The 10,003-nt window shown below is 42.8% G+C and overlaps 1 protein-coding gene across 5 annotated transcripts in view; it reads right to left on the reverse strand.

Moving 5' to 3' along the window:
* The window catches only part of LOC140740442 (dynein axonemal assembly factor 1-like), a 186,088-nt gene extending 176,540 nt beyond the window's left edge, over nt 1-9,548 (reverse strand). For 2 of the 5 annotated variants that reach the window (XM_073069579.1, XM_073069576.1), the window contains exon 1: nt 9,458-9,548. The gene's annotated coding sequence lies outside the window, so the exon portion shown is untranslated. Of the gene's footprint in view, nt 1-8,727; nt 9,370-9,457 lie in introns of those variants that run through there. The other 3 variants (XM_073069580.1, XM_073069578.1, XM_073069577.1) reach the window with 3 other exon arrangements.
* Between the last annotated feature and the right edge of the window lie 455 nt (nt 9,549-10,003).

A 10,003-nucleotide genomic window follows, 5' to 3' on the forward strand; every position in this document is an offset into this window, starting at 1 on the left:
TTCCAACACCCTAAAACTGTGCCCTCACGTGTTAGCCATTTCAGCCCTGGGAAAAAGTCTCTGACTATCCACACGATTAATGCCTCTCATCTAGTCTGTGAGCCAGGACCCCAAATTTGGGCCACTGGTACCAACTGGGGGGAATAATTCTTAGTGATTTTTGGCCAGATACATACCCCTAGTGCTAGAAAATATGTGATAGCATTGCAGTGTTGGCATAGAGGTTTGTAGGGCTCTCAGGGATTGCACGCATATACAGGATGCGACACTGTAAATGCTTTTGCAGGCAAAGGGAAGACAAGTGCCTTAAAGCTTCTGACCAGCAACAGGGAAACTCAGGACACATTCTTAGAGTTGGGTCAGGAATAGGACCTCTCCCCAGAACTGATGGACAAACTTGAGGCATTTACATGTCTCCTGTATGCCCCAAAAGCATTGACCACCAAGGTCAATGAGCTCAGGTATCACCTCTTCTGTGCCAAAAAAGGTGAAATCGAAAGTCATCAACTCCCACCATGCAAGGACTGCTTAACAAAACAGGCACAGTGAGCCAACTACCAGGCTAGTATATGGAGAAGGACCCACAAGTGCCAAGCCCTGTTGGCAGAGGATGGAAGATGGAGAGAGAAGAGGAAGTTGAACAGTTGGTGGTGCATTGGATGGAAGGCCATCCGTCCTGGATCTACTGGCCTGTAACTGTCCAAAAAAAAAGTTCACTCCCTAAGATGTACACGTGTTCCAAATGGCCTCAGGTGTACTGACATATGTAGACTGGCAGACTGTGAGAACCAACATTCCACCTCAGAGTGTGGAAAGTTCAGATGAAGATGTGAAAGACATGGAGGACTTTGAAAATTATTATGATTATTAATAGATTATGAAAGTATGGAAGGCAGTCTTTGATTAAATATATTCATTTTACAACCAAATGGGGCCTAGGTTGTGGCTGTGTGGAAACCCACATTTGAATTATTGTACTGTAATTCTATATGCTATGACAAAAGCTTAAGATTGTTTTGATTTGATACAATTTGGAAAATATCATGACATTGATAAAACTCCAGAAATCTCCCCAAATGAGGTTTTTTACTTTTTGGGGGGTGGGGGGGTAACATTTTCTACTGTACTGATGTTAATCTGGAATATATACAAAAAGTGATTACTTATTTGAATTCCTGAATAAATTCTCTACAAATCCATGTGATTATATGTGCCCAAGGGTTTTATTGACTTTTCCAAAGTAAACAACAGACAAATATTTTTCTAAAAATGAAATGATTCACTCTACTGAAATTGGGCACTGTACTGTGAGTGCCACCAATGACATAGTTCTCAATGTAGAATTTTATAATGTGATGAAAAGTGCTTGAACTCAGCTATCATCATGACGAATTTCAATGTTGAGGGATCACTGATGACAAGATACCACTAGGTTGACTATATATGTTGTACTTTATATTGGCCACTCTTCAGAAATGCTTATTTTAGGGTAGTGTTATAAAATGCATGATTGCACACATAAAGTGCCACTGGTGCAATGCTATCACATATTTTCTAACTCTGGAGATGTATACCTTGCCAAAGATCATTATGAGTATTATTCCCCTCAAATGGTACCAACCAACCCTACTGGCTCACGGACTAATTATCTTATACACCTCTATCAGGTCACTTTTCATCCTTCTCTGCTCCAAAGAGAAAAGGCCGAGTTCACTCAACCTATTCTCATAAGGCATGCTCCCCAATCCAGGCAACATACTTGTAAATCTCCTTTGCACCCTTTCTATAGTTTCCACATCCTTCCTGTAGTGAGGCGACCAGAACTGAGCATAGTACTCCAAGTGGGGTCTGACCAGGGTCCTATATAGCTGTAACATTACCTCTCGGCTCTTAAACTCAATCCCACAGTTGATGAAGGCCAATGCACCGTATGCCTTCTTAACCACAGACTCAATCTGTGCAGCAGCTTTGAGTGTCCTATGGACTCAGACTCCAAGATCCCTCTGATCGTTCACACTGCCAAGAGTCTTACCATTTATACTATATTCTGCCATCATATTTGACCTACTAAAATGAACCACCTCACACTTATCTGGGTTGAACTCCATCTGCCACTTCTCAGCCCAGTTTTGCATCCTATCGATGTCCCACTGTAACCTTTGACAGTCCTCCACACTATCCACAACACCATCAGCAAATTTACTAATCCATCCCTCCATTTCCTCACCTAAATCATTTATGAAAATCACGAAGAGTAGGGATCCCAGAACAGATCCTTGAGGCACACCACTGGTCACCAACCTCTACGTAGAATATGACCCGTCTACAACCACTCTTTGCCTTCTGTGGGCAAGCCAATTCTGGATCCACAAAGCAAGGTCCCCTTGAATCCCATGCCTTCTTACTTTCTCAATAAGCCTTGCATGGGGTACTTTATTAAATGACTTGCTGAAATCCATGTACACTGCATCAACTGCTCTACCTTCATCAATGTGTTTAGTAACATGCTCAAAAAATTCAATCATGTTCGTAAGGCATGACCTGCCCTTGACAAAGTCATGTAGGTTAGATGTGTCCCACAGAACAAGTATTCTCAAAGGGCAGGGGCTGACAAATGAAGTTAAGGACCATACACTCCATGACAAAGTAAGGGCATGCAATGTAGCAAAAGTGAGTGGGAAGTTGGATGATTAGGAAGGTGTCAAAATCCAACAAAAGGCATCTAAAAAGTCCTAAGAAGGGAAAAGATGAAATATGAGAGTAAACTAGCCAATAATATAAAGCAGGATTCCAAAAGTTTTTTCAGTTATATAAAGAGTAAAAGAGAGATAAGAGTCTCATATTGGACCACTGGAAAACAATCACCGGTGAGGTAACGAGGAACAATGAAATGGCAGATTAACTGATACTTTGCACCAGTCTTCACTGTGGAAGACACTAGCAGTGGCTCAGAAGTCTGTGAGTGTCAGGGAGCAGAAGTGGGTGCCATTGCTATTACAAAGTAAAAAATGCTAGGCAAACTGAAGGTCTTAACATGGATAAGTTACCCTGATCAGATGAACTGCATCTCAGAGTTTTGAAAGAAGTACCTGGAAAGAATGATGCACTGGCTATGATCTTTCAAAAATCACTTTATTCTGGATTGGTTCTGGTGGACTGGAAAATTGCAAATGTCATTCTACTCTTTAAGAGAGAACTCAAAATAATGTAAAGTATCGACCAGTTAGCCTAATCTCAGTGATTGGGGAAAGTGTTGGAGTCCATTATTAAAGAAGAGCTTTTGGGTATTTGGAGTCTAAAGATAAGTCAAAGTCAACATGGTTTCTGTGAAGTGAAATCTTACCTGACAAATCTGTTAGAATTCTTCAAGGAAGTAACAAGCAGGGTGGACAAAGGAGAGGCAGTGGATGTAATTTATTTGGATTTTCAGAAGACATTTGATAAGATGCCATACATGAGGCTGCTTAACAAGATAAAGCCCCATGGCATTATAGGAAAGACACTGGCATGGAGAGAGGAATGGTTGACAACAGGAGAAGGCAAGCGGGAATAAAAGGCAAACACGAGGAAATCTGCAGATGCTGGAAATTCAAGCAACACACACAAAATACTGGTGGAACACAGCAGGCCAGGCAGCATCTATAAGGAGAAGCGCTGTTGACGTTTTGGGTCGAAACCCTTCGTCAGGACGGGAATAAAGAGTGCCTTTTCTGGTTGGCTGCCAGTGATTAGTGGTGTTCCTCAGGGGTCAGTATTGGGACCACTACTTTTCACATTGTTTATCAATGATTTAGATGGAATTGATGGTTTTGTGACAAAATTTACAGATGATGTGAAGATAGGTGGAGTGTAGGTATTGCTGAAGAAGCAATGCGATTTGATTTCAGAAGGACTTGGGCATATTGGAAGAATGGGCAAAAATATACCAGATGGAATAGTGTTGGGAAATGTATGATAATGCATTTTGGTAAAAGGAACAAAAGTGCAGACTATCATCTTAATGGGGGAAAAAATCCAAACTTCAGTAGTGCCAAGGGAGTTGGGAGTTCTCGTGCAAGATTCCCAGAAGGTTAATTTAGAGGTTGAGTCTGTGATAAAAAAGGCAAATGCAATATTGCCATCATTTCAAGCGGAACAGAATATAAAAACAAGGAGATAATGCTGAGGCTTTATAAGACATTAGTCAGGCTGCACAGAATACTGTCAACAGTTTTGGGGCCCACATCTAAGAAAGGATGTATTGTCATTGTAGAGAGTCCAGAGGAGGTTCACAAGGATGATTCTGGGAATGGAGGGGTTAACATATCAGCAGGTTTGGGCCTGTACTCACTAGAATTGAGAAAAATATGGGGGGGGGGGGGGGGGGGAATCTCATTGAAACCTACCGAATGTTGAAAGGACTAGATATGGTGGACATGGATAAGATGTTTCTTATGGTGGGTGCGTTAAGAACTAGAGGGCACAGACTCAAAATTAAGGGGCGACCCTTTAGAACAGAGATAAGAAGGATTTGTTTTAGCCAGAGAGTAATTAACCCATGGAATGTTCTGCCACACACAACTGTAGAGGTCAAGACCATCGGTATATTTAAAGCGAAAGTTGATAGCTTCCTGATTGGTCAGGGCATCAAAGGTTATGGTGAAAAGGGAAGTGTACGGGGTTGAGTGTGATCTGCAATCAGCCATGATGGAATGGCAGGGCAGACTCAACGGGCTGAATGGCCTATGTCTTACGGTGTTATTACGGACAGTCAGCTTGGCTTTGTACAGGACAAATTATGTCTTATAAACTTGACTGAGTTCATTTTTTGAGAAAACAAAGGTGATTAATGGGAGTAAGGAGCGCATGTCGACAGCATGTATTTCAGTAAGGCACTTGACAAGGTCCCTCATGGTAGGCTGATCCAGAAGGTTAAGATGCATGGTGATTTTGGATTCAGGATTGGCTTGCTTATAAAAGATAGTGGGGGTGGGGAGGGGTGTGGAGCCATGTTATTCTGACTGGAGATTAGTGACCAGTGGTATTCTGCAGGGATCAGTGCTGGAGCCTCTGCTGTTTGTGATATATACAAGTGACTTAGGTGAAAATGTAGATAGTGAGTTAGTAAGTTATCAGAGGACACAGAGATTGATGGAGTTATGGACATATTAGAGGGCTGATCAAGAATACAGCAGAATGTAGATTGTTATAGACATATGGGAACAAATGGCAGCCTAAGTTTAATCAGAGCAAGAATGAGGTGTTACACTTTGGGAGATCAAATGTAACAAAAAATGACATGATCCTTACAGCATTGCTGTACCGAAGGATCTTGGGGTCCAAGTCCACAGCTCATTGAAAGTGGTTATGCAAGAAGTTAGGGTGGTAAAGAAGGGATTGACATGGTTGCCTTCAATGTTCAGAACATTGCATTTCAAAGTCTGGAGGTGTGCAGTTATGTTCATCCCATTACAGGAAGAATGTGGCGGCTTTGGAAGGGTGCAGAAGAGATTTATCAGAAAGCTGCCTGGATTTTAGAGTATTAGCTATAAGGAGAGGTTGGACAAACTTAGATTGCTTTCTCTAGAGCAGCAGAGGCTGAAGGGAAACCTAATAGAAGTTCAAAAATTACAAGAGGGTAGGCAGCTTTGTCAAATGCTACAGGATATGCATTTAGGGCAGGCATGGGCAAACTACGGCCCGGGGGCCATATGCGGCCCGTTAAGCTTTTTAATCCGGCCCGCAGAACTTGATGAAATTATATTAATAAACCTTGTTAACGTTTTTTTCGCCGCAATTCTGGCGTTTTCGCCACAACAAAACTAAATCCAGACTTTGATGCGCTGGCTAAAAAGGGAGTCCAACAACACTGTTCCCACTGAAATTAAAAATAAGTTTCTTCGTTGTGTTATGTAAAAAATGCATTTGAAAATATTTTTTTCAATAAGCCTTACATGTTACATGTCATTTCTGTTAAGTGATGGACATGAGTAGTGCGCAGGTGCACGTACGTTCTCAAAATAAAAAATGCGCTCCAGATCAAATAACGCGTTCCGCATACTGGTGCGCTGTCACTGTTCTGTCCTTGTGCTGGTCGTTGTTGAGTTTTGGCACAGGGGACAATTGAATAAGAAGGAGCAGGACAAGTAGACCTGCATCTCCTACCGTTTTTGAAATAAAGACAGTCAGGAGGAGAGTGATGATGATAATATCTTGAAGGATAACAGAATTTTCAGTGCTTTAAAATAATAACTGTTACTATTAAAAAAGCTGTATTTTATTCATTTAATTTTCAGTGTTTTAAAAGTCATTTCAATAAATAGCTAAATACCATGGGACTTCAAAGACAGATATTTTGTTGTAATGCATTTGTTCATTTTCAATTGAAATTAAAGCACATGTTTTCTACATATCCCATGATATTTTATTTTCTCTTATGAGGTGTATTACCAAAACACTCCGTCCATCTGCTCCTAGTCCGGCCCCCCTGTCAAATTTTAGAACCCTTTGTGGCCCACAAGTCAAAAAGTTTGCCCACCCCTGATTTAGGGTGAGGGGGGAAAGTTCAAGGGAGACGCTCAGGGCTAGTTTTTTTTTACCCTCTGCAGCCACAATTCTGCTTTATACAAGTGGATACAATAGTAGTGCTTTAAGAGGCTGTAAATGGAGGGCTTTGGGTCTTGTACAAGCAGAAAGATAATTAACTTAAATCAATATTATATTTGGTGTAGACATTGTAGATCAAAGGACCTGTTCCTGTACTGCACTGTGAACTCGACCTCAAAGAATGAGTTTAGGGTATATATGGGTATGCAACTGGCTGCAACTTCTTACACTATATCAGGGAATATTTTAAATTACAAACATTATCAAAGTAAAAGCCTATAAACACACCATTGGTATTCAGCCATTTCTATCCAAAAGCAATAGGTGAATAATACAGTGTCCATTAGTAATACTCTCAATAACCTAAACAAGTTATCTTAGCACTGGCACTCTTTACCTTCTAGATTACTAGAGTATGCAGCACAGAAAAAGTCCCTAAGTCCCAGAAAGTACTAATCTTCTACTGATCCCATTTTTTTCTCCCCTCCCCACATTCCCATCAGCTCTCCAGATTCTACCACTCACCTACACATCAGGAACAATTCACAGAGTCCAACCAATCTACCAACGTGCGCATCTTTGGGACACAAAACAAAACTGGAAGAACATCCATGCCATCAGCAAGAACGTGCAAACTCCTCACAGACAACAGTAAAGGTCAGGAATAAAAATGGATCATTGGACCCAGAATGTAGCAGGTCTACCAACAATGCCACTGTGCCAACCCATCTTCATACTTCAATTAATTTCTACATACTGTACAAAAGTCTTAACCACATATATACAGCAAGGGTGCCTGAGACTTTTCAAAGGAAGTACTTGTCGACGTGGAACAGAGAGAGTGCTTGTAAATCTGGCAGGATCAAAAAATGCTGGGAATGGCAAGGGTGCAGCACCACAGGAGGGGTGTGGGACAGATGGCAGAGGAGTACCAGGCATAGAGAATGGTACAGGTGCAGACACACCCAGCCCTGAGACATCAGGCAAGGTCATTTGATTCCAAACAACTGGTTTATTGAGCATTACAGAATGCCTCTCTAGTGCTTCGTGCTCCCTCCATTCTTCCTTCCCCTTTCCCAGCCATGATTCTCCTCTCCCTGCCCCTTCCCACTCTCAGTCCAAGATAACTCACATGTCATGAAATTTGTTTTCTGCAGCAGCAACACAATGCAATAAAATAACTACATAAAATTACTATACAAAACTATTAGGCACCCTAGTTAAACATATGTGCCAAAGACTTATTCTACAGTACTGTATTTTACAATAACAACCATACACTCTGTTACAACTTATTCCAAGATAACAGTAGAACTCTTACTAACAAGCAAACCCAAATCAGTTCTCAGCTCACTTCCATTATGGTTTCAATTATGGTATTTCATTTTAGAATGGAACTTGTAAGTGAATCAGAGGGTTTTAAACAAGTTCAGTAATTTTCATAGAGTCACAGGGAGATAAAAAGCACAGAAACAGGTCCTTCAGTCCAACAAGTCAATGCCGAACATTGGCCACCCACTTACAACTATACTAACTTATTTTACGATTCACACATTCCTATGAACTCTCCGCCAACACCATCAGAATGGGAAGTGAAAGTCAAATGAGTTGCCACTGGGAGATCCCACTTCTTCTGGCAGATGGAGTGCAGGTGCTCAGCAAAGAGATCTCCCAACCTATGTCAGGTCTCACTTATATACAGTAGATGACCCCAAAAGACTCACAGTTGAAGTGCCACCTCAGCTGGAAGGACTGTTTGGGACCCTGTAGTGAGGGAGGGGGTGTAGGGGCAGATTTAGCACTTGTTCCACTTGCTAGGATAAGTGTTGGGAGGGAGATCAGTGGGGATGGATGAATGGACAAGGGAGTCATGTCTCTCCCTGTGGAATGCAGAAAATCGGGGGGGGGGGGGGGGAGGGGAAGGAAAGCTGTACTTAGTGGGATCCCAGATTTTAATTCCACTTTCCATTCCAAGATATCAATCCATAGCCTCCTCTACTGTTAAAGACGAGGCCACACTTAGGCTGGAGGAAAAACACTTTGTATTCTGCCTGGGCAGTCTCCAATCTGATGACATGAACATCAACTTCTAGGTAATGCCCCACCCTTTCACCATTGCCCATCCCCTTTTCCCTCTCTCACCTTATCTTTTTGCCTGCCCATCGCCTCCCTCTGGTGCTCCTTCCCCTTTTTTTCTTACTTCCATGGCCTTCAATCTTCTCCTATTAGATTCCATCTTCTCCAACATGTATTTCTTTTCCGAATCAACTTCCGAGCTCTTTACTTCATCTCTTCCCTCTTCCGCTTTCATCTATCTACTTGTGTTTCTCTCTCCCCTCTCCCACCTTTTAAATCTACTCAACTTTTTTTTCTTCAGTCCTGCTGAAGGGTCTCGGCCCGAAACGTCGACCGTACTCTTTTCCATAGATGCTGCCTGAATTCTTCCAGCATTGTGTGTGTGTTACTAGCCGAGGTCTTTAACAGTTATGAAGCATAAGCTCCCTGCTCTTGCATTCACTATCCAAACTTCCGAACCACGTTATTCTACCTGCAACGGCACCTTCAAGTTTTGGACGTACTACAAGATGGCTCCGTTCTTCAGGACCCCACCGTTCATGCTGTGCGTCCTCACATTTCCTGCCAGAATGTTCCACCACACACAACTCATTAGGGACTGGCACAACAGGCAGAACTACACCACCAGCCAGAGACACAGGGTAACCACCCGAGACACAGTGCAACCACCCGAGACCACCAGCTCCCGACACACAGGGTAACCACCCGAGACCACCAGTTCCCGACACACAGGGTAACCACCAGCCCGAGACACAGGGTGACCACCAGTTCCCGACACACACGAACCCCCAATTACCTCCTCCGTCCTGCTGCCTGCAGTTACCGGGGCAACGCAACTCACAACAACCATGATGAGTCGCGGCGCGAAATCCCGCGAGACTCCGGTGGAGCATGCGCAGTTCGATAACGAGACGGCCCATCGGTAAGCCCCGCCATCGTATACCCGAGCCACGTTTCCAACTCAACGCCCCTCACCCCGAGTCCCGCAACTGAACAACCCAACACACATGGGATTAGGTTGAATTGACAGCTTGTTTGGAACAGAATTTGGCCCATTCGTTCGTGATCTGATTTATTAACCCTCTCAACCCCATTCTTCTGCCTTTCCCCGTAACCTTTAATACCCTTACTAATCAAAAACTTATCAACCTTCGTTTTAAATATACCCAATAACTTGGCCTCTCCAGCTGGTCTGTGGCAATGAATTCCTCACATTCACCACCCTCTGGCTAAAGAAATCCTTTCTCGCCTTTGGTCTGAGGGATATCCTAGTATTCTGAGGCTATGCCCTCTGGTCCTGGACTCCTTCGCGTCCACTCTATTTAGGCCTTTTAATTAGTTT

Source organism: Hemitrygon akajei, chromosome 17, assembly GCF_048418815.1.
Source record: "Hemitrygon akajei chromosome 17, sHemAka1.3, whole genome shotgun sequence".
Classification (NCBI taxonomy): domain Eukaryota; kingdom Metazoa; phylum Chordata; class Chondrichthyes; order Myliobatiformes; family Dasyatidae; genus Hemitrygon; species Hemitrygon akajei.